The sequence below is a fragment of the Balaenoptera borealis genome, assembly GCF_965194805.1.
Source record: "Balaenoptera borealis genome assembly, chromosome: 3".
NCBI lineage: Eukaryota > Metazoa > Chordata > Mammalia > Artiodactyla > Balaenopteridae > Balaenoptera > Balaenoptera borealis.
The window spans coordinates 35,873,126-35,898,111 of record NC_138866.1 but is presented as its reverse complement, the minus strand read 5'-3'; the positions used below and the strand labels follow the sequence as shown (position 1 = coordinate 35,898,111).

The window sequence follows — 24,986 nt, the reverse complement described above, 5'->3', positions numbered from 1 at the left end:
GAAACATCACCTGACTTCAACCTCTACCCTCTGTTAGAAAACAAAATTCAGCTGAATAAATTTGAAGATTTAATTGGCTTTTTATTCAGTGATTTCATGAATTGGGCAGCATTCCATCTAGCAAATAGAAAGGAGCTCTGAAGAGCTGAACAAAATGGGAGACTTTTATAGGCAGAAGGGGACAGGGACAAGGAAAAAGCAGATTACCTCATCTTTCTTTGGGGGAATTGAAGGGGTCTGTCAGGCAGATTAACTCACTACTGCTGACCAGGAAATTCCAGGTTGACTTGTTTAAGATTACATTCCTGTGAGAGATTGAAATTGCAATTAAGTTAGGTATTAAGTCTTGGTTTGTGGACATGGGGCTTAGCACAAGTGACTCCATTTTGGTCCTGTTGTCTCTTCCCTCAACACTTTTTTGTTGATGTATCTTCATGAAAATTCCAGAAATCATGCCGTTTTATCCATAAATACTTTAGGATGAAACTTGAAATTTTTTTTGTGGTGTAACTACAGTGCTGTTATCATACCTAAAAACAACTAACTGTAATTCCTTAAAATTAATTAATACTCCCCAATTATGTACAAAAAGTCATTTTGCATTTGGTTTGTTTGAGTCAGGATTCCAAAAAGTCTACTCACTATAATTGGTTATGTAACATCTGTTTTAAGTTTCTTTTAAAAAGGTCTACTTACTATAATTGGTTGTGTAATGTGTTTTGTTTCTTTTAAATTAGAGAGCCTGCCTCCTCTCTTTTTTTTCCCTATGCTGTTGACTTGTTGAAAAAAATAAAGTTTTATTTTGGTGGTTTTGTTCTGATAGAATTTAGTTAGATTTGGAATAATTAGCACTTGCTGCAACACATTTTATTTGTATTACTTCCTCTTGATAAAACCTAGTTTTCCAGGTTGTCAGTTAGTTGCAGAAAGTGACTTCTGTGTCTTAAGTGCATTCTGTGAACTCTGCATCCATCCAGAGTCCTTCTTGCTGGGAAAGACTTAACTTCTCTGGTGATTTAAGGCCTTCTTTTTAAAAAATTTTAGATTTTTATGACATTTGTGGCTAGTATGTAAGTTACAAGCATTAGAGTTTATTAGGGCAATAAATAAAGAAGAACCAATAAAGGCAAGAAGTGAGATACCATAGTAAGAATTAGGGGAACATTTTAACATAGTCCAGTTATCTCTTTTGTTGTAGATGAGAAGTACCCTTGACCTAAATGAGATTGAGGAGAAACTTCCTTACCTGTGCAGTAATTTATAACAGCTGAATCTTGTAGTCATTATTTTAGACCCAAGGTAACAGAATTAGAACTACATTTCTTTTTTAAAGATTTTTAAAAATTTATTATTCTTTTATTTTATTTAATTTTGGCTGCGTCGGGTCTTAGCTGTGCACGCGGGATCTTCGTTGAGGCATGCGGATCTTTTGTTGCGGCGTGCACCATCTCTCTAGTTGTGGTGTGTGGGTTTTCTCTTCTCTAGTTGTGGTGCGCAGGGTCCAGAGTGCGTGGGCTCTGTACTTTGCGGCACCCGGACTCTAGTTGAGGCGTGTGAGCTCAGTAGTTGTGGCACATGGGCTTAGTTGCCCAGCGGCACGTGGGATCTTAGGGCACGTGGGATCTTAGTTCCCTGACCAGGGATCGAACCCATGTCCCCTGCGTTGGAAGGCAGATTCTTTACCACTTGACCACCAGGGAAGTCCCAGAACTACATTTCATAATCAAAACCACATCTGTCGCTTAAATAAAAGAGGAAAAAATGAATAAATGTAATAAGCAGTTTATACAGAAGGAAATGTATTTTCACACATTTTAAGTGGTTAATTTCTTATTAAGATGGTATCTTGGATAAGTGGCAAGATATTTTTTACAGAGACAATACATTGACAGGTAACTAATTTTCATTATAATTTTGGGAATTTATTTCCTTCCTTATTTCATATATGGAGACCTGTTACACACTATGGTGATGGAGTTAGAGATCAGGTTTGTTGAAACATTGATGTCAGTTTGATTACGGTTTATAGTACTGTACCTTAGAATATTTTCATGTATTTGTAGAAAAATATACATGTGTTATTAGTAATTTAAAAATTTGAACCAAGCTTTGGTTCGCAATGAGATTTGTTTAATGAGTAAAATTTTTTAAGTTTAAAACTGAGTATGGCACAGAGGGGCATCCTACAGAATACCTCAGAACTGTCAAGTCATTAAAAACAAGGAAGGTCTGAAAAACTGTCACAGCCAGGAGGAGCCTAAAGAGACATGACAACTAAATATAATTTGGTATCCTGGATAGGATCCTAGAACAGAAATAGGGCTTTAGGTAATCTGAATAAGCTATGGGCTTTAGTGAGTAATAATGTATCAGAATTTATTAATTTTAACAAATGTCCTATACTAATGTGAGATGTTACTATTAGGGGAAACTGAATGGGAGGGCAGTATATGGAAACTCTACTATCTTGTGAATTTTTCTTTAAATCTAAAACTGTTCTAAAAGAGAAAGGCTATTTAAAAAAAATGAGAAAGTAGTTAGTTTTAAAAATATATGAGTAATATTAACTGCTTGAGGACAGGGTCATTTGACTTATTCATATTTGTATACTTAAGTTTTAGCATAGTGCCTAGCACAAAATAAGCACTCAGTAAATGCTGTGTGACACTGTTAGAGTTAGGTTATTTTGTGGAAGGAGCTTCTGTAAAGACGAGAAGCAGGAGTTGAAAAAGAAGCTACTTAATTTTCTCAATTTTTATTAAAAAAGCTGCCAAAAATTTACTTGAGTTGATTTTATTTGAATACATTTTATACCGAATGAATTGAAAATGTTTGCGTAAACTTTCTGTTCTTGCTTATGAGGCCAATTTGAAATTAGCAGTATTGTAAATGATTCTGCATCAAGCTTCGTTTAGTTTATAAAACTATTTCATTCCATTAACAGGCTGAGTGCTAAATATTAAAAATAGTCCTTAAACAAGAAGAATTAAATGTCATATTAATAAAACCCCTGAGTATATCAACATTATTAGCCATTAGGGAAATGCAAATTAAAACCACAAAGAGATACCACTGCATACTTTTTAGAATAGAAACAAAACTTTGACAAATACCAAGCTGGCAAGGACGTGGAGCAACTGGAACTCTCATACATTGCTGATGGGAATGCAAAATTGTACAGCCACTTTGGATAATAGTTTGGCAGTTTCTTATAAAATTAAACATATGCTTAGCATGTGACCCAGAAATCTCACCACTAGGTATTTGCCCAAGAGGAATGAATTTATGTTCTCTCAAATTAAATACATGTCTGCTTTATAAGGCATTTGGTCTAAGTACTGGCTAAATAAACTTTTGTTCAGTATTGTTTGATGTTTTCTCTATTAGATTTTTTTAACTTTGAAGGATTTGTACAGAAAGTGACTGATATACAGAAAATTTTTTATGTTAAAAGAATTAGTACTATAATCATTCTGTGCAAAGAATTTGACCTAGAAGTACAATGTCACATTTTTGAATAGGTAATAATTGTTATTTATTGAAATCATAATACTGTCCAGTGAGCACTTTGCTAAACATTTTAACTATATTTTCCTCATTATTATGGTTATTATTTTCTGTTTCACTCATGAGGAAGCTGAAGCATAGAGGTATTAGATGTCTTGCCAGGATCACACAACAAGAATGTGATAGAGCTGGAATTTCAGCCAGCTAATCCATAGTTTCATCACCCAAGTGTGTACTACTAGATAGTACACTTTAATCTTACCTATTTTATTTTTGAATTTGATACGTCTTTTGAGCCTTTTAATCTGTAGGTTTCCCTCTCATCCCTTTTCCGTACAGTTTAGCTCCTGAACCCTGAATGACTTGTAGGGTTTCCCACAGTTTGGTTCTGCTGATTGCATACTAATGGTGTAATTCAGCATGTTTTTCTCTTATTTATGTGTCCTGCAGATTTTCCATGGGATCTAGAGGCTTGATCAGAATCAGGTATGATCCTGGCAAGACTATATGAGGTGTTTTATTCATCAGGAGGCACTTGATATCTGGATGAGTCTTTTTCTGTGATGTTAGCAGCCATTGATATTTAATGCCTAGATCCAGTAATTCATTGGGGGTTGCAGAATGGTGATATTCTAAATTATTTCTCTTTTATTTATGATTTAAGGTACTTACATAGAATATTCTCTTCAACTGCTATTTTGTTGTTAAATAGTACAATTTACAAGGAAAGGCAGGATAAATGCTTAATTCTTTATTTTTAGTTACCAGTTTTCAAGGTAGTGAATTTGTGCTCTAAAAACCTCTGAAGGTGTTTTAGTTTATTTAAGGATCATTATGAGCTCGTGGATTTAGACATATTTAGATTTTAATCCATTGCAATTAATATGGTTAATGAAGTCAAATTGTGCCATCTTTGACTAGTGGGAGCCTCTTTAAGAGGTTTCTGAATCCTTTTGTATGTCCCTAGTTGTCTTTTATTGCTTTCTTGCTGCTGGTATGAAAAGTTGTTCCAGGCTTATTTTGTAATTTTCTGCTGATTCTGTGAAATCAGACATTTCTCCAAAATTCCCTGGCGATGGAGATGATTATATAATAGAGTTAATACTAGTTGAGGAGAGCCTCAACTAAGAGCCACCAGTAAAAACAACTTTGATTCAGCATAAAACATTATGTTCCTGGAACATAGTAGGAACTCAAGAAATATTTGTTGAATGGATATTAGGATGTGAATATCTTTACCTCTGTGATTTTGTACCTTTTTTTCCCTCACAGTGCCTGGCTCAGAGGTGCTCAGTCAATGTAGTGAAGGGAATAGTGAATAAGATCATGGCCTTTGACAGCAGACCTCATTCCACCAAATATTAATTGTATGATCTTGAAGAGAGAAGTAAATTTACCAAATTTCTATTTCTCTGTCTGTTAAATGGGTTAACAACTAGCTCATAGCATTGTTATTAGAAGTTTAATTGAAGTAATTTAATGCCAATCAATAATTTTAATAATCAACATAGTGGCTGTTACATGATAGATGCTTAATAGAACTTAGCTGTAATTAGTATTCCTGTTGTTATTGGGTTTATGTATTTTCTTCAGCTAATTATTTAATTATATTTTATTTAATATCAAAGTAAAATACTAAATACATGGGATATATATACTAATTGGTGGGTGAAAGCAGCCCAACAGCAGCCTGGGTAACAAAAATTAACTTGGCAGTATAGATTTCCTTTCGCAAATCAATGTAGATATAATGGTTGATGTATTAATAATTTAAACTAAAATGTTTGCCAAATTGGCTATTAAGCATTGTATTTATAGTTTTATGCTGCTCAAGTAAAAATAGACAAAAAAGGAAAGTAAAGATGTGTTTTCTGTAGTACACCAAATTAACTTGTAGTACAGTTAGTCTTTGACTTACACGCACACTCTAGATTTAAGTGCTCTATAGAATAGAAATTGCCTGGGGAAGTGAGTGATCTCTCTGTAGAGGAATGCTGTGTTTTATGTGATTGTTCAGATTTTCCAGCAGGCACTATTAATTAGTCTTCTCTTTGACCCCAGATTCTGCTGCTGAATCCTTGCCTCTCTGCAAGGCTGCCATGGTGCCTTGGGTGTCAGGGACGTCTCTGCTCTCACTGACAAACAGGGAGGCAAGTGAATTTTTGAGATCACAACTTGGAACTCAGAATATTAATACACCCACACTGCCTGCCCTGTCCCCCGACATGTATATTTCCCTATATTTATAAATGGTAGCTAGGTATAGTTCATAAATTACTATTTAAATATTGCTTGGCCTGGGAATAGAGTTACCATTTTTAGCATGTTTCCATATAAAAGGAAAGTGCATTCTAAGTTCTGAATAGGTTTTGGAATAGCCAGTTCATTCATGATGGCCTATTTACTTTATATATGAGTACCTTTTTGCTTGCCAGGGGCCAAGCATGGAATGTTTGGTACATTTACGAGTTTGTAATCATTAGGGATTATGTATCTCAGTTTGGGGTTAAGCCATGTACTACAGATAATTTACATTTTTGTGTAATTGAGACTGAATGATAGTATTGCTGATATTTTGTTAATGAATGATTGAAGACTGTAATTTTTAATCTGTGTAACTTGGTAGAGTGGAAAACACTATGGTTTTAGAGTCAGATCTGAGTTCAAATTTTAACCTGACTATTTACTAACTGTATTTGTTTCCTCAACTGTAAAATGGAGATGATAATTACAGAATGGTTATGAGATTTTAAATAATTTAGCAGTAGCCCATATAAAGTGCTTAGTCAAAGCACTTGGTACACACTAAACACTCAGCATACCATTAGATCCTTAATTCCTCACATTTAGTTCTTTAGCGTAAAGACATGCATAAAAGCGAGCATTTTACTGAGCTACAGCATAGAATTATGTTTTAAAAGGCATAATAGTAGATAGGTGTGATAGTATATGTTGATATCTCTTTGGCTATGTTAATTAAAGACAGCTTTTTAATTTTTCACATTTTTATAATGCTCATAAACAGCATTTATTAAGTACTTATCTATTAAGGAACGCTCAAGTGGCAAGTAAAAGCAATGAATAAAATAGTGTGCTGTATTTTCTTCCAATTATTATTTCATACAGTAATGTTTGCTTCTGCAGGAAGTCTTATTTTATAGGGAGATTGGGTGAATTTTTATTTCCTGTTTTGAAATAGTAAACTTTTGAAATGCATATATGCCTCTGAAATGCAAATTAGTTTATCAGTAGCCAGTACTGACTTACAAAGCTATTTCAGTGAAAGTGACATAGAAACCTTCTAATGTAAATGAATTTGATAATTGTTCTTATATGAACCTGATGATAAAAATATACAAGTTTAGTTAATGTAATAATGTTTACAGTTCAGTTTCAGGTTAACAAGCTAAGCACAATTAAACAAAAAGAATAATATTTTTGGCCTTGAACATTGAAAATGGTTTGTAAGAAAGTTTGTCTCAGATAACAAGTGCTTCATTTAAGCAATGTTATTTGCCTGGGCCATAGTAAATATGAGATACCTAGAGAAAATTTGTTTATGGGTATCATATACTTAAAATCTCCAGCCAGCTTTGTGGAAGGTAGAGTTAGCAGGTCATTCATGCTTCTCCTCTCCTCTTATTTCCCCTTCTCCTCACTCCCTTCTCCTTGCCCTCTTCTCCTCATCCCTCCTCTTTTCTTTCCACTTCTCTTCCTCCCTTTTTTCCCCCTATTCTTTCCCTGTTTCCCTTTCCTCCAATAGTCTTTACTGAGATTTTTTTTTTTTAACCTGTGAAACATTTCAGACATATTAAAAAAGTATAGTATATCATATAGCAGACAGTATCCACCACTGAGATTAAGCAGATGTTAATTTTTTTGCAGTATATAGTTTAGCTCTTATTTTTTAAAAAAGACAGGCAAAAGAGCAGGGATCCTTAACTTTTGTTAGTTGCAGTATCTTCAGCACTTTGTGTAATGCCTGGGTCTTATTAGGTGTCCAGCAAATATTTGTTAAAATGATCAGCAAAGGAGAACTAACATATATTGAGAGAAGAACAACAAAAACAGGTGTCAAGACTGGAGTGTTTGAAGAAGAGTTATCCACACTATCAGGGATAATGAGAGTTTCAGTAAAAATTGAAAGCAATCCATGGTCATTGATAACCTGGGCAGTCACTGAAAGCATTAGTTTTCATCTTAGCACACATCACTAGGGAGGCAGTGTCATATAGTCATTTAAAGCCCAGGTTCTAGAGACAGACTGCCTGGGTTCAAATCCCGTTTTTCCACTTAATCAATCTGTGTCATTGAGCAAGTCGTGTTGTTTCAGTTTCCTCTTCTATAAAGTAGAGGTGAAGTTAGAACTTAGAGGGTTGTGAGAATTCAATGAGTTATCTCATGTAAGAAAAAAGCACTTAGAACAATGCCTGGAACATAGTAAGTACTAAAAAAAAAATTGTTGTTATTATTACCAAATAACCTAAACACTGTACCTGGCTACTTGAGTCTTCTGTAGACTCTATCTTAATTTGGCAAAAACCAAGTGACTTCTTTTACACATCAGCAATATCTACTGGTATGAAATGTCTTCCAAACTATAACTTAAGGATGCAAACAATCTCATTATTATTTTTTTTAAATTTCTTTTAGTACTTCCAAATTTATTGACTTTTTAAAAAGGGAGGTATTAATATAAACTTAATGGTAGACAATAATTATAATATTATCAGTGAAAATTAAGCAGTGCTGAGTTTTACTTTAAAAGTTTTACTTTAAAACCATGTATTTTCGATGGTATTTTATTTTCATAGCTGCCTCTTATCCTGAAAAATCTCATAAACTTTGTTCACTTGTCATAGTTTTATATAGATCTGAAAGGATGGTGATAACAGCTGCTAAGTAAATAGTTTGGAATTTTAGAATTACTCCTATTCTCAGCAGTACTAATTAGTGATACTCTTATGCATTGAATGTCAGTATAAGCAGGAAGAGCTGACAATTTTATTTTCTTCTTTGAGCTTTTAAATGTATTCCATTCCATCCGAAACCATTGACCATTTTTCAACATTAATGATACAATAGGAATAGAGAAATTTAGAATGAGAAAATATTTAGGGGTTCTAAAATTTCCTTCTTTTATATTTGAAAAAAATAAGTGTGATTACTTAATGAGGGAAAATAATTTAAGATTAATAACAATGTTTTGTTTTACTTGAAGAACACTTGTTTTTACTTGTACTGAATTGAATGGAGCTATGGTGATAATAATGACAGTCAGTTTTTTTTTTCTTATTTCTAATTCTATAGAGATTAGAGGAAGTTTTCTGACAAATCAGCTTTTTGCTCTATAGTAGTATTTCTCAAACTTTTGTTCTTAAGACCCATTTTACGTTCTTAAAAATTATTGAGGGAGACTACAAGAAACTTTCTGGGGGATTATACTGATACCACATTAGATTAAAACAAATTTAATATAATTATTAATTCATTAAAAATAACAATAAACTCATTACATGTTTATATAAATAACATTTTAATTAAAAATAACTAATTTCCAAGACAAAAAAACTTAATAAGGGTGGCATTGTTTTACATTTTTGCAAAACTCTTTAATGTCTGGCTTAATAGAAGATGTCTGGATTTTTATATTTGCTTCTGCATTTATTATATTATGATATATTGTTTTGGCTGAAGTATATGAAGAAAATGTGGCCTCAAATATAGTTGGAAAAGGGAGAAGTAATTTTAGCTTTTTAGATGATTGTAATCTTTTTTTGATTCTATATCAAAACTTGACAAATGGTAGTTTTCTAAACTGTGAAATCTGAAACTATATCAGTGAACCTTTTTACTTTATTACATTAAAATCCATGGCTATGCTGTGTACTTTGAATGGATCTGTAACCCATATATGGTTTTATAACATTAAACTTGGGTCATCTGGAAAATACTGGTTCATTGAGTTATGCAAATCTTCCAAATGTTGACACGTTTCATTATATAACATCAAAATATCACTTGTTGATAGCACCACCCATCTCAAGGGAAGACGTTAAGCCCATGGTGATGAATACATGTTTCCCCGACTTGTGATTTTCACTTGAAAGTTTAAATTTTATCATTAGCAACTGTCACTTAAGAGATAGGCTTACTTTGTTCATTTTCAAGAAAATGTCTACCAAATATGCAGGTCTAACAACCATAATTCTTTCAAGTAAAAACAGTGTTCCATGGAAATTGGCTCTTTCAGCTTGCTACTCAATCTCACAGGTGGCTTTCCTCAAGACATTTGTCCTTCAGTATACACAGAAATGCTTTATTGAATACCTCCATTTCAATACACAGACTTAAGACCTGTTCTGAAGGTTTGAGATTTTAAAAAATAAAAATAATTTTTTACTCTTTTTTAAAAAAATTTATTTTTAATTTATTTTTGTCTGTGTTGGGTCTTCGTTGCTGCACTTGGGCTTTCTCTAGCTGCTGAGAGCGGGGGCTACTGTTTGTTGCAGTGCGCGGACTTCTCATTGCAGTGGCTTCTCTTGTTGTGGAGCACGGGCTCTAGGCTCGCGGGCTTCAGTAGTTGTGGCACATGGTCTCAGTAGTTGTGGCTCACGGACTCTAGAGCGCAGGCTCAGTAGTTGTGGCACACGGGCTTAGTTGCTCCGCAGTATGTGGGATCTTCCTGGACCAGGGCCAGAACCCGTGTCCCCTGCATTGGCAGGCGGATTTTTAACCACTGCGCCACCAGGGATTCCCAAATTTTTTACTCTTTATCAAGGATATTCTTAAGTAAAACCAGCTTCCCTCCACCTTTCCCCCAACTCCCCACCAGTGTGTGTCAGTGAAGCATACGCTGACTACTAATATAGTTTGATGCCAGGGCCTTGATTCATTCTAAGGCACCATCATTTTTATCCATCTTTGTTTTTGCATTGTGCGTGCAAATGGTAACTCTGTGATAAAGGCAGTTACAATCTCAGTGTTATTATGAAAATAGTTTTCTCCTTGTGGATCCCTTGTGGATCCCAAATGATTCGTGGATCATACTTTGTATGCAGTAGGCCAATTTGTGGATGTATCTTTTAGTTATTAGAGGATAGTTATTTACTGATTTTTTTTTTTACCTGAATTTTCCTGTTCAATTTTCTGTCTTGAGACAAATTTCATAGCTTTGAACTACTGTACATTTTTAAGGAATCCAGGTGATAGAAGGTTCTTGAGAGGAACCAGTCTTGAATATTAATTATTTAACAGTTCCAAAGATTTAGAACAGTGAAAAGGAAATAATTTCGCCTTGGTTTTGAATGGTTCTCTGGACCAAGGTTTAGAGAAAAGCAAGGAAAAGTTTTTATCAGTGGAAGCTGGTACAAGAACTTCAAAATAAAACTGTCCTTTCATCTTTATATTATGTTCTCAGAGCTCTTGAATCTTGAGAAATTGGTGTTGGGGTTTTGGTGCTGGAGGAATAGAAGTTGAGGGGTTCCAAACCTTTATTAGATCCACACTGAAACTAGAGCCACTGTACTTTAATTTTTTTTGTGTGTTGAGGTTCTGTTTAGGATTTTAGTAGGAAAAAGTATTCTGTGGCTAAAATATGTTTAGAAACTTCATGTTTATCTTTAGGACTTACTTCTGAATAGCTTAGTTCATTTTCTTATGCAGATTATCATTGCTGGTTGATATTTACATATGGGTTCATCCATTTAACACATGTTTATTACAGTATACACTATGTGGCAGGCACTGGCTGTATATGGGAAGGAGTTAGGACAGAAGGCAGACATTGACAGACATAGTTCTGTTCCCTACCCTTGGATACTACGCAATTTTGGACTTTACAGTCTAGCAGAGTCTTCTCCATACTTCAGCTGGTCCTGGGTCAGGTTCCCTACATCTGTTTTCCAGTCTCAAAATTATTACCCCAGTGACCTTTAAAGTTTTGTATTTTAAAAATAATTTCAGACTCACAAAAATGAATGGAACAAGAATAGTGTAAAGAATTCTTCTGTATCCCTTGTCTAGTTTTCCAAATGTTAATATTTTATCACATTTTCTTTATATTTCTATCATTCTTTTTTTCTGAACTATTTGAAAGTTACAGACATGATCCTCTGAAACTCAGTGTGTATTTTATATTTTGTGAAATGCAGGACAGTCTTGTGAAGTAACCAAAGGACATTAATCTATCTGTAAGCCTTATTCATTTAATATATCTATATGTATTAAATCTTATTTAGTCTGTCTATGAATTTAAATTTTTTCAATTGACCAAATAATACAGCAAAATAAAAAATATTTTTCTCTCATCCAGGGTCAGATTCAGGATCTTGAGTTGCTTTCGTTTTCTTTAATTTGGGAAAGTTTCTGTCTTTTATGACACTGACTTTTTAAAATTGCATAGGCCAGTTATTTTGTAGAGTGTCCCTCAGTTTGGGTTTGTCTAATGTTTCATCTTAGTAGAATCTGATTATGCATTTTTTGCAGGGCTACTTAGTACTGATGTTGTGTCCCTCTCAGGTTGTTTTATCTGGAGCCACATGATGTTGATTTGTCCCATTATTAGTGGTGTCGGCTTTGATCACCTGCCAGTTCTTTTCGCTATAAAGATGCTGTGTTTTTCCTTTGTAATTAATAAGTATATTATGAGGAAATACTTGAGACTACGTGAATATCCTGTTCCTCATCAGAATTTCATTAACTACTTTTGCATCCCTTTGAGGAGTTTTGATTGAACCAATATTATTAATACGGTAGTTGCCAAATGGTGAATTTCTCCTTTAATTAGCTGACATTCTAACATGTACATACACATGGATTCTTATTTTACTTAGTACTATCAAATTACTGTCACTTATTTTGATTCTCAGATTGTCCCAGATCTGGTCCCTTCAAACTGACTCCTGTCTTCTTAAGACAAGTTTCCATCATTCTTTGAACATTTCCTTAGTTTCTGGCACAAGATGTTCTGGGTCCATCTTGTACTATTCCAGCCCCTGAAGTGGAATGAGCTGTTTTTCCAAGAAGTCTCAATTCCTTTTAGTAGAGAATAGTATTTAGATAAAAGGTCTGGGTGCTAGTTGTCTTGCCCATTGTTAGTGGGGTGTCATTGCTTCTAAGCCCTCTCAATTGATAGAGTTAGGAGACACACACACACGTTCATATCTCTCTCTTATTTCTGTGTGTGTATATCTACATATTTAGTTCAAGTTGATACCTCCAATTTCAATCCAGCACCACAGGATTCATTCTAATCTGACATTTTCAGTATTTCTAATTCCCTCTGCTGATGGTGATACACCTGGCTCTGATTATTTATAATACATTTACTTATTTAGTCAATCCTAGTATGCATAGAAGATAGTCTCAAAATCGCTAGCCCACACCAGTGGTAAAAATTAACTAGTGTTCTTTTTGTTTTCAGCTTGAGCGTATATAGACAAAATACAGTGTTCAAAAGTTACTTCAGTTAGTTCTTCCTAGTGGCCCTACCCCCCTTTCAGTGTGGATATGTTAATTATTTGAAATACTTTCAGGTCTAGTTCTTTCTGTCTATATACTGCTTTAGGGGTTAGCCCTCCTCTATCCTTGTTGATTTTATTTATTTTTTGAGGATGTGAAACATTGATATGGTTCAGAACTATAGGAGCTCATAACAGGAGTCAGAAAGGTATATTCGAAAGTGTCATTTGCCCATCTCTTCCACTCCATTTTCATATACTCCCGATAGGCTGAAAAGTGGCCCCATGGACGGCATGCAAGTGCTAATCTCTGAAATTTGTTAATTTGAAAACAGCATCTTTCCAGATGTGATTAAACTAAGACTCAAGATAGTTTATCCTGGGTGGGCTCTAAACGCAATCACAGATATTCTTATGAGGGAAGCAGAAGGAGACTTGACATAGGAGAGGAGAAGGCAATGTGATCATAGAGGCAGAGATTGGAGTGTTGTAACCACAAGCCAAGGAATGGTGGCAGCCACCAGATGTTATATGAGACAAGGAACAAATTCCTTCTTAGAGCCTCCTAAGGGAGTGAGGCCCTATCACACCTTAATTTCAGCTCAGCGAAACTGATTTCATACTTCTGACCTTCAGAGCTGTGAGAGAATAGATTTATGTTGTTTTAAGCCACCAGGTTGGTGGTAATTTGTTACAGCAGCCACAGTAAACTAATACACACCCCTTGTTGGTAACCAGTCTTATTATTTTCTTTTTTTTTGTTTTTTTTAACATCTTTATTGGAGTATAATTGCTTTACAGTGTTGTGTTAGTTGCTGCTGTGTAACAAAGTGAATCAGCTATACGTATATATATCCCCATATCGCCTCCCTCTTGCATCTCTCTCCCTCCCACCCTCCCTATCCCACCCCTCTAGGTGGTCACAAAGCACCGAGCTGATCTCCCTGTGCTATGCGGCTGCTTCCCACTAGCTATCTATTTTACATTCGGTAGTGTATATATGTCCATGCCACTCTCTCACTTCGTCCCAGCTTACCCTTCCTCCTCCCCGTGTCCTTAAGTCTGTTCTCTACGTCTGTGTCTTTATTCCTGTCCTGCCCCTAGGTTCTTAAGAACCATTTTTTTTTTTTTTAGATTCCATATATATGTGTTAGCATATGGTATTTGTTTTTCTCTTTCTGACTTACTTCACTCTGTATGACAGTCTCTAGATCCATCCACCTCACTATAAGTAACTCAATTTTGTTTCTTTTTATGGCTGAGTAATATTCCATTGTATATATGTGCCACACCTCCTTTATCCATCATCTGTCAATGGACACTTAGGTTGCTTTCATGTCCTAGCTATTGTAAATAGAGCTGCAGTGAACATTGTGGTACATGACTCTTTTTGAATCACGTTTTTCTCAGGGTATATGCTCAGTAGTGGGATTACTGGGTCATATGGTAGTTCTGTTTTTAGTTTTGTAAGGAACCTCTATACTGCTCTCCATAGTGGCTGTATCAGTTTACATTCCCACCAACAGTGCAAGAGTGTTCCCTTTTCTCCACACCCTCTCCAGCATTTATTGTTTGTAGATTTTTTGATGATGGCCATTCTGCCTGGTGTGAGGTGATACCTCATTGTAGTTTTGATTTGCATTTCTCTAATGATTAGTGATGTTAAGCATCCTTTCATGTGTTTGTTGGCAATCTGTATATCTTCTTTGGAGAAATGTCTATTTAGGTCTTCTGCCCATTTTTGGATTAGGTTGTTTGTTTTTTTGATATTGAGCTGCATGAGCTGCTTGTATATTTTGGAGATTAATCCTTTGTAAATTGCTTCATTTGCAAATATTTTCTCCCCTTCTGAGGGTTGTCTTTTCATCTTGTTTATGGTTTCCTTTGCTGTGCAAAAGCTTTTAAGTTTCATTAGGTCCCATTTGTTTAATTTTGTTTTTATTTCCATTACTCTAGGAGGTGGGTCAAAAAAGATATCGCTGTGGTTTAGGTCAAAGAGTGTTTTTCTCTGAGAGTTTTATAGTGTCTGGTCTTACATTTAGGTCTTTAATCCATTTTGAGTTCTTTTTTTTTTTTAAATTTATTTATTTTTTAAATTTATTTTTGGCTGTGTTGGGTCTTCATCCTTGCGCACGGGCTTTCTCTAGTTGCAGTGAACGGGGGCTACTCTTCGTTGCGGCAGGCAGGCTTCTCATTGCAGTGGCTTCTCTTGTTGCAGAGCATGGGCTCTAGGTGCGCGGGCTTCAGTAGTTGTGGCTCGCAGGCTCTAGAGTGCAGGCTCAGTAGTTGTGCGCACGGGCTTAGTTGCTCCTTGGCATGTGGGATCTTCCCTGACCAGGGCTTGAACCTGTGTCCCCTGCATTGGCAGGCGGATTCTTAGCCACTGCACCACCAGGGAAGTCCCTGTGAGTTTATTTTTGTGTATGATGTTAGGGAGCGTTCTAATTTCATTCTTTTACATGTAGCTGTCTAGTTTTCCCAGCACCACTTACTGAAGAGACAGTTTTTTCTCTATTGTATGTTCTTGCCTCCTTTGTCGTAAATTAGGTGACCATATGTGCGTGGGTTTATCTCTGGGCTTTCTATCCTGTACCATTGATCTATATTTCTGTTTTTGTGCCAGTACCATACTGTCTTGATGACTGTAGCTTTGTAGTATAGTCTGAAGTCAGGGAATCTGATTCCTCCAGCTCCGTTTTCCTTTCTCAAGAATGCTTTGGCTATTTGGGGTCTTTTGTGTTTCCATATGAATTGTAAAATTTTTTGTTGTAGTTTTGTGAAGAATGCCATTGGTAGTTTGATAGGGATTGCATTGAACCTGTAGATTGCTTTGGGTAGTATAGTCATTTTCACAATATTGATTCTTCCAATCCAAGAACATGGTATATTTCTCCATCTGTTTATGTCATCTTTGATTTCTTTCATCAGTGTTTTATTCTGAGTACAAGTCTTTCACCTACTTAGGTAGGTTTATTCCTAGGTATTTTATTCTTTTTGTTGCAATGGTAAATGGGATTGTTTCCTTAATTTCTCTTTCTGATTTTTCGTTGTTAGTGTATAGGAATGCCAGAGATTTCTGTGCATTAATTTTGTATCCTGCAACTTACCAAATTCATTGATTAGTTCTAGTAGTTTTCTGGTGGCATCTTTAGGATTTTCTATGTATAGTATCATGTTATTTGCGAACAGTGACAGTTTTACTTCTTCTTTTCCAATTTGTACTCCTTTTATTTCTTTTTCTTCTGATTTCCGCGGCTAGGACTTCCAAAACTATGTTGAATAATAGTGGCGAGAGTGGACATCCTTGTCTTGTTCCTGATCTTAGAGGAAATGCTTTCAGTTTTTCACCATGGAGAGCGATGTTGGCTGTGAGTTTGTCATATATGGCCTGTATCATGTTGAGGTAGTTTCCCTCTATGCCCATTTTCTATAGAGTTTTTATCATAAATAGGTGTTGAATTTTGTCAAAAGCTTTTTCTACATCTATTGAGATGATCATATTGTTTTTATTCCTTAATTTGTTAATGTGGTATTTCACATTGTGATTGGCATATATGAAGAATCCTTGCATTCCTGAGATAAATCCCACTTGATCATGGTGTATGATCCTTTTAATATGTTGTTGGATTGTATTTGCTAGTATTTTGTTGAGGATTTTTGCATCAGTGATATTGGTCTATAATTTTTTTGTGATATCTTTTTCTGGTTTTGGTATCAGGGTGATGGCGGCTTCGTAGAACAAATTTTGGAGTGTTCCTCCTTCAGCACTTTTTTGGAAGAGTTTGATGAAGGATAAGTGTTAGCTCTTCTCTAAATGTTTGATAGAATTTGCCTGTGAAGCCATTTGGTCCTGGACTTTTGTTTGTTGGAAGATTTTTAATTACAGTTTCAATTTCATTACTTGTGATAGGTCTGTTTATATTTTCTAATTCTTCCTGGTTCAGTCTTGGAAAACTGTACCTTTCCAAGGATTTGTCCATTTCTTCGTGGTTGTCCATTTTATTGGCATATAGTTGTTTGTAGTAGTCTCTTATAATCCTTTGTATTTCTGCAGTGTCACTTGTGATTTCTCCTTTTGCATTTCTAATTTTATTGATTTGTATCCTCTCGCTTATTTTCTTGATGAGTCTGGCTGAGGGTTTATCAATTTTGTTTATCTTCTCAAAGAATTAGCTTTTAGTTTTATTGATCTTTGCTACTGTTTTCTTCGTTTCTATTTCATTTATTTCTGCTTTGATATTTGTTATTTTTTTCCTTCTACTGACTTTGGGTTTTCTTTGTTCTTCTTTCTCTGCTTGCTTTAGGTGTAGGGTTAGATTGTTTATTTGAGGTTTTTCTTGTTTCTTGAGGTGAGATTGAATGCTGTAAACTTCCCTCTTAGAACTGCTTTTGCTGTATTTGCTGGTTTTGGATCATCGTGTTTTCATTGTCATTTGTCTCTAGGTATTTTTTGATTTCCTCTTTGATTTCTTCAGTGATCTCTTGGTTATTTAGTAGCATATTGTTTAGCCTCCATGTGTTTGTGTTTTTCATGTTCTTTTTCCTGCAAATAATTTCCAGTCTCACAGTTTGGTCAGTAAAGATGCTTGATATGATTTCAGTTTTCTTAACTTTATCAAGGCTTGATTTGTGACCGAAGATATGGTCTATCCTGGAGAATGTTGTGTGTGCACTTGAGAAGAAAGTGTAATCTGCTGTTTTCGGATGCAATGTCCTATAAACATCAATTAAATCTATTTGGTCTGTTGTGTCATTTAAAGCTTGCGTTTCTTTATTAATTTTCTTTCTGGATGATCTGTCCATTGGTGTAAGTGAAGTGTTAAAAGTCCCCCACTATTATTGTGTTACTGTCGATTTTCTCTTTTATGGCTGTTAGCATTTGCTTTATGTATTGAGGTACTACTATGTTGGGTGCATATATATTTATAATTGTTATATATTCCTCTTGGATTGATCCCTTGATCATTATGTAGTGTCCTTCCTTGTCTCTTGTAACATTCTTTATTTTAAAAGTCTACTTTATCTGATATGAGTATTGCTACTCCAGCTTTCTTTTGATTTCCATTTGCATGGAATATCTTTTTCCATCCCCTCACTTTCACTCTGTATGTGTCCCTACATCTGAAGTGGGTCTCTTGTAGACAGCATATATACAGGTCTTGGTTTTGTATCCATTCAGCCAGTCTTTGTCTTTTGGTTGGCACATTTAATCCATTCACATTTAAGGTAATTATCCATATGTATGTTCCTATTACGATTTCTCAGTTGTTTTGGGTTTGTTTTTGTAGGTCCTTTTCTTCTCTTGTGTTTCCCACTTAGAGAAGTTCCTTTAGTATTTGTTGTAGAGCTGGTTTGGTGGTGCTGAATTCTCTTAGCTTTTGCTTGTCTGAAATGCTTTTGGTTTCTCAGTGGAATCTGAATGAGATCCTTGCTGGGTAGAGTAATCTTGGTTGTAGGTTTTTCTCTTCATCACTTTAAGTATATTCTCTCACTCCCTTCTGGCCTGCAGAGTTTCTGCTGAAAAATCAGCTCGTAACTTTATGGGGATTCCTTTGTATGTTGTTTTTTATTTTTTCTTTGCTGCTTTTAATATTTTTTCTTTGAACTTAATTTTTGTTAGTTTGATTAATATGTGTCTTGGTGTGTTTCTTCTAGGGTTTATCCTTTATGGGGCTCTCTGTGCTTCCTGGTCTTGGGTGGCTATTTCCTTTCCCATGTTAGGGAAGTTTTCCACTATAATCTCTTCAACTATTTTCTCAGACCCTTTCTTTTTCTCTTCTTCTTCTAGGACCCCCTATAATTCGAATATTGGTGTGTTTAGAGTTGTCCCAGAGGTCTCTGAGGTTGTCTTCAATTCTTTTCATCCTTTTTTTTTATTCTGCTCCTCCCCAGGTATTTCCACCATTTTGTCTTCCAGCTCGCTTATTTGTTGTTCTGCCTCAGTTATTCTGTTATTGATCCCTTCATTTCAGTTATTGTGTCATTCATCTGTGTTTTTCTTTAGTTCTTCTAGATCTCTTTTAAACATTTCTTGTATTTTCTCAATTTGTGCCTCCATTCTATTTCTGAGATTCTGGATCATCTTTACTATCATTACTCTGAATTATTTTTCAGGTAGGTTGCCTATTTCCTCTTTATTTATTTGGTCTTGTAGGTTTTTATCTTGCTCCTTCATCTGTGACATATTATTTTGCTGTCTCGTTTTTTTTCCTTTTTTTTTATGAGTGGGATTGTGTTCCTGTCTTACTGGTTGTTTGGCCTGAGGCTTCCAACACTGGAGTTTCTAGGCTGTTGGGTAGAGTTGGGTCTTGGTGCTGAGATGAGGACCTCTGGGAGACCTCATTCTGATGAATATTCCCTGGGGTCTGAGGTTCTCTGTTAGTCCAGTGGTTTGGACTCTGAGCTCCCACTGCAGGAGTTTCAGCCCAATCCCCAGTTTGTGAACCAAGATCCTGCAAGCCGCGTGGGGTGGCCAAAAAAAAAAAAAAGGGAGAACAATAACAATGTAAACAATAAAGTTAGACTAGGGAACTAACAGATATGTTAGAAAAAATATAAAAATAAAAATATAGATGAAACAACAATCAGAAGGTAAAACAGAACCACATAGTAAAAAAGAAGAGGAGGAAAAAATAGTTGGAAAAGGACTTGGCTGTGGAGGGTGGGACCTAAGCAGGGGTGAGGTTTGGGCAGTGGGCGGGGCCAATGCTTAGGACCCACAGGGCTGGAAAACGCCCTGGGGGGTGTGGGGGGTGGGGCTTAGGCTCAACAGAGTAGAAGAGGCCCAGGCGTGCCTCACACCTCTTCTGGTTTCAGAGGGTGGGCGACCCCACCTTAGCAGGCTTCCTGGCAAACGCCCTCCACTCCTCTTCTGCTTCTCTCGTCCTGGAGGTCCCCTCCCACCTGCCTCTCCTGATCTCCCTGCCCTCCTCCTATGCCCCCAGGGCCCACGCTGCCTGGAGGTTGCTTTGGAAGGTGGGGGACTGCCCAGCAGGCTCCCTGAGCCTGAGTGGGTGGGGCAAACACCCTCCACTCCTTTCCTTTGCTCCTCTGGTCCTGGAGGGGCCCTCCCACCTGCCTCTCCTGTTCTCTCCCTCCTTCGCCCCCAGGACCAACCCGGCCCAGAGGGGACCTCTGAGGGTATAGGGCCCTCAGAGCCGGGCAGACTTTCCCAGCTGATTGGGAAGGGGAAACGCTGTGCCTGCTCCCCCCTGATTGGAGCCCCCAAGGGTCCCTCCAGGTGTGGGAACCCTTCCCCCATCTTAGCCACCCCTCAGGGGTGCTGGTCCTGTGGGCCTCCATTTCTCCTCCCCCCTCAGTCCCCCCAGGTCCTACTGGTTCACTTGTGGGTTCTTCCCGTCTCCTTGGGTATCGGGGTCCCCCACCAGTGTCCGGCAGGCGCCCTCCCAAATAGTAAGTCAATATACAAATGTGCTTATTTTTGGTTTGGAATTACTTATTAAATGTTTTTATAGACTCTTCTGTCTCAGGATTAATTTTTGACTCTTGGAATTTAAAATGAAAATAGTTGGATTACTTCTGAGGAGATGGAGCTGGTGATGATACTTTTATATTACTTCTAATCACCAGAAATTGGTTTCAGTAGGCTTTGATGTCATTGGAGAAAGACTGCTTCTCACAATTAATAATAATGTCAATCTGAGAATAATTTCATGTTGTAACAACAGTAAATTAACTGGCAGAAACACATGTTTCTATAGAGTGTATTGTGTTTTTATGTCATTTTTGAGTTTTTCTACTTGGTGAGTTGCACACATGTACATACTCAGTGAACATATGATGTGTGAACCTTCATTAAGACCATTTCACTTGTTGGTCATAGTGATTACTTTCTATATGTCAAACATGGTACTAGATGATGGAAAAGCAGTGACAAAAGAAGTAGGAGATAGTGTTGCTAATCAGAATACTACATGAGATGACATATAAAAGGCAGCAAAATATTCTTGCAGAGATTGATGGAGTACAGAATGATTATATCATCTCTCTGGGAGGAATGGGGGCTGGATTTTGAGAAAGTTGATGGATGTCCATTGATTGACAAAGAGGATAAGGGAGAAAAAGTCCATCTTCTAAAAGGAAGGAATGGTGTGTTACAGGGTGACAGCTGAGAATGACAAAATTGTTCTGTGGAAAGCAAGCAAATTAAATTGGCTCGAATGGAAGTTTGTATAGAATATAGTCAGAAATTAGGTTGTAGAGGTAATTGAGGTGTGTGGATGTAGAAAATTTTGAGCATTGGTCCGAAAAGAGAGATGTTTCTGATTGACCTGTATATTAAGAAGTAGACAAAATTAAAGAACATTGTGTTCACAAGGCAAGTTTTATAGGTGCTGACTTATTTTAAGATGAACTATGAAGCAAATTAAGACACTGAGTGTTACTGTGTTTGAATATAATTTTCAAAATGAAAACCTGTTCCTTATTGGGATTTGAAAGGCACAGCTCTCAGAATAAGTGAATATGTAAAATTTTTACATGTTATGACTGGCTACATAAGGGGAAAAAAAAGGGACTTTAAAAAAAAGTATTAATAATGGTAACTGAAGTTTGAGTGGGGCTGAAGTTCATGTATATATATATATATTTTGTTTGTTTGTTTATTTGTTCTAGGTTGCTGCTTTTGCTAAGAGAGCACCCATGACCCTGATGGTGTTTCCATTCACAATAAAGGGCTCTATTGCCTTCATTGATTAGCTGATCAAATTCAGGTTAGTAGATTTTGTGGGCAGTACTTCTTTGTTCCAATTATATGTTAATATTTTGAGAAATGGATAATTTTGTATTTAAAGCTACATATGTATGTACCAGTGAAGTAGAAGGGCCAAGTCAATCTAAACTCTATTGAATTATGTACCTACTATGCTACCTACTATGTACAATCTGCAGTGTATAAAATGGAAAAATATTTTATTTCCTATTTGATAGTTTTTTACTTTAAAGTAAGGGCTAGATAAAACAAGTTGTGGCTGAATATGGTACACTGTACTTTTGGCATCGTTGTGTGGTATATTTGGTGCTGAAATAAACAACTCATCTTAAAATTTTTTGAAATTTTTAGTAGCTTTTAAAAGTTTCGTTCTTGTTCGTATTTCATTTATACACTCAAATTTTTATTTGTTTTTTTGTTCAGTCTGTGAGTTTTGACAAATGTATATTCTTTACCATAATCTTTTAGATTCACTCATGTTGCCTTTTTGTATTTAACCTCTCTCTCCACCTCAATCCCTAGCAATCACAGATCTGTTTTTTGTCCTTGTTGTTTACTTTTCCCAGTATATCATTTAAGTGAAATCATTTAGTGTGTAGCTTTTAAAATCTGGCTTCTTTCACTTAGCATAATGCATTTGGAGTCACCCTTGTTGTGTGTACCAGTAGTTCATTCTTTTTTATTGCTGAGTAGTGTTCTATTGTATGGATATACTGCTGTTAGTTTATCCATTCACCGTCTGATGGACATTGGGGAGTTTCTAGTTTTTGGTGATTATTGCAGTCATACTATTTTTTCTTTTTTTTTCCCTTTGATAAAATGCACGTAAAATGTACCTTCTTAACCATTTTTAAATGTACAGTTCAGTGGTGTTAAATACATTCACATTGTTGTACAGCCATCACCACCATCCATCCCCATAACTTTTCATCTTGTAAAACTGAAACTCTATACCCATTAAATAGTAACTCTCCATTCTCTGCTCCCCCTAACCCCTGGCAACCACCATGATACTTTATTGTTTTGACTACTCTAAGTACTTTATATGAGTGGAATTATATAGTATTTGTCTTTTTGTGACTGACTTATTTCACTTAGCATAATGTGCTCAAGGTTCACCCGTTTGTAGCATATTGCAGAATTTCTTTCCTTTTTAAGGTTAAATGATATTTCATTATATGTATATACCACATTTTTTTATCCACTCATCAGTTGACGGATAGCTGAGTTGCTTCCATGTTTTAGCTACTGTGAATAATGCGACTGTGAACATGAGTGTACAAAGATCTCTTCAAGACCCTGCTTTCATTTCTTTTTGTGTATATACTCAGAAGTGAAATTGCTGCATCATATGATAATTCTGTTTTTAATTTTTTGAGAAACCACCATACTGTTTTCCACAGGAGCTGTACTATTTTACATTTCCACTAGTAATACACAGGGGTTCCAACTTCTCCACATCCTTGCCAGTGCTTATTATTTTCTGTTTGTTTGTTTATTTATTTATCTCTCTATTTATTATTTATTTTTTAAAGTAGCCATCTTAATAGGTGGTATCACACTATAGTTTTCATTTGCATTTCCCTAATGATTGGTGACATTGAGCATCTTTTCATGGCATTTCATATTGGTAATTTATATATCTTCTTTGGAGAAATGTCTTTTCAAGTCCTTTTTCCAGTTTTGAGTCGTGCTGGTTTTTTGCTGTTGTGTTGATTTTTAGGAGTTCTTACATATTCTGGTTAATAATCTCTTATCAGATATATGACTTGCAAGTATTTTCTCCTATTCTGTGAGTTGCCTTTTTACTCTGTGGGTAGTATCTTATGATGCCCCAAATTTTTAATTTTCATGAAATCAAATTTGTTTTTCACTTTTTTTATGTGTCTTTGGTGTCCCCCATCCAAGAAATTATTGCTAAATTCAGTGCCATGATGCTTTTGCCCTTTTGTTTCTTCTAAGAGTTTTATTGTTTTAGGTCTTACATTTAGGTACTTATCCATTTTGAGTTAATTTTTGTATATGATATTAGGTATGTGGATATCCGGTTTTCCCAGCACCATTTGTTCAAAAGACTGTTCTTTTTTCTCATTGAATGGTCTTAACACCCTTATCAAAAATCATTTGACCATATGTATGAGAGTTTACTTCTAAGCTCTCTGTTTTTGTCTTTATGCCATTGCCACACTATTTTGTTTTCTATAGCTTTGTAGTAAAATTTGGAAATCAGGAAGTGTGAATCCTCCAGTTTTTCTGTTCTTTTTCAAGATTGTCTTGGCTATTCAGGGTCCCTTGAGATTTCCATGTGAATTTTAGGATAGGTTTTTCTCTATTTGTACAAAAGTCACTGGGATTTCGATATAAGCATTGCATTGAATCTGTAGATTGCTCTGGGTAGTATTGACATTTTAGCAATATTAAGTCTTTCAGTATATGACCATAGATGTGTTTCCATTTATTTATGTCTTCTTTAATTTCCTTCAGCAATATTTTGTAGTTTTCATTGTACAAATCTCTCACCTCCTTGGTTAAGTTATTTCCTAAGTATTTTATTCTTTTTTATGCTACTGTAGATAGAATTATTCTTGTAATTTCCTTTTCAGATTGTTCATTGTGTATAGAAATGCAACTGAGTTTTGTCTTTGGCTTTGTATCCTTCTACTTTACTGAATTCATTTATCAGTTCTAACAGCTGTTTTTGGTGGAGTCTTTAGGGTTTTCTACATATAAGATCAGATTATCTGCAAACAGAGATAATTTTACTTTGTCCTTTTCAGTTTGAATGCCTTGTATTCTTTTTTTTTACCTAATTGCTCTGGCTAGAGCTTTCAGTACTATATCGAATAGAAGTGGTGAAAGTGGGCATCCTTACCTTGTTCCTGATCTTAGAGGAAGAGCTTTCAGTCTTTGACCATTGAGTATGATGTTTGCTGTGGGTTTTTCATACATGGCTTTTATTATTTTAAGGTAGTTTCCTTCTATTCCTATTTAGTTGAGTGTTTTTATCATGAAAGGATGTTGTATTTTGTCAAAAGCTTTTTATGCATCAAGATGATCGTGTGAGTTTTTCCTTTATTTTGTTGATGTGGCATATTATTGGGTTGGCCAGAGTTCGCTTGGTTAATGAATATGTTGTTCAATAAAGTTCTTGGTGAAAATGAAAAATGTTTCTTTTATTTTTACTTAAACTTGAATGAACTTTCTGGCCAACCCAATACATTAATTTTTGTATGTTATACTCTCCTTACAATTCAGGAATAAGTTCCACTGTTTACTATGGAGCCATA

At 35.7% G+C, this 24,986-nt stretch overlaps 1 protein-coding gene and 1 long non-coding RNA gene across 7 annotated transcripts in view; one reads left to right on the top strand and one right to left on the bottom strand.

Moving 5' to 3' along the window:
* FUT8 (fucosyltransferase 8) overlaps positions 1–24,986 on the top strand; it is a 322,308-nt gene that overhangs the window by 28,197 nt on the left and 269,125 nt on the right. For 4 of the 6 annotated variants that reach the window (XM_082386590.1, XM_082386586.1, XM_082386588.1 and 1 more), the window contains exon 2: positions 21,603–21,700. The gene's annotated coding sequence lies outside the window, so the exon portion shown is untranslated. Of the gene's footprint in view, positions 1–5,568; positions 5,658–21,602; positions 21,701–24,986 lie in introns of those variants that run through there. The other 2 variants (XM_082386587.1, XM_082386591.1) reach the window with 2 other exon arrangements.
* Positions 13,715–24,986, bottom strand: part of LOC309626235 — a 1,141,377-nt gene continuing 1,130,105 nt past the window's right edge. The window contains exon 2 of the long non-coding RNA XR_014243057.1: positions 13,715–17,815. This is a non-coding gene — a long non-coding RNA (uncharacterized lncRNA). The remainder of the gene's footprint in view (positions 17,816–24,986) is intronic.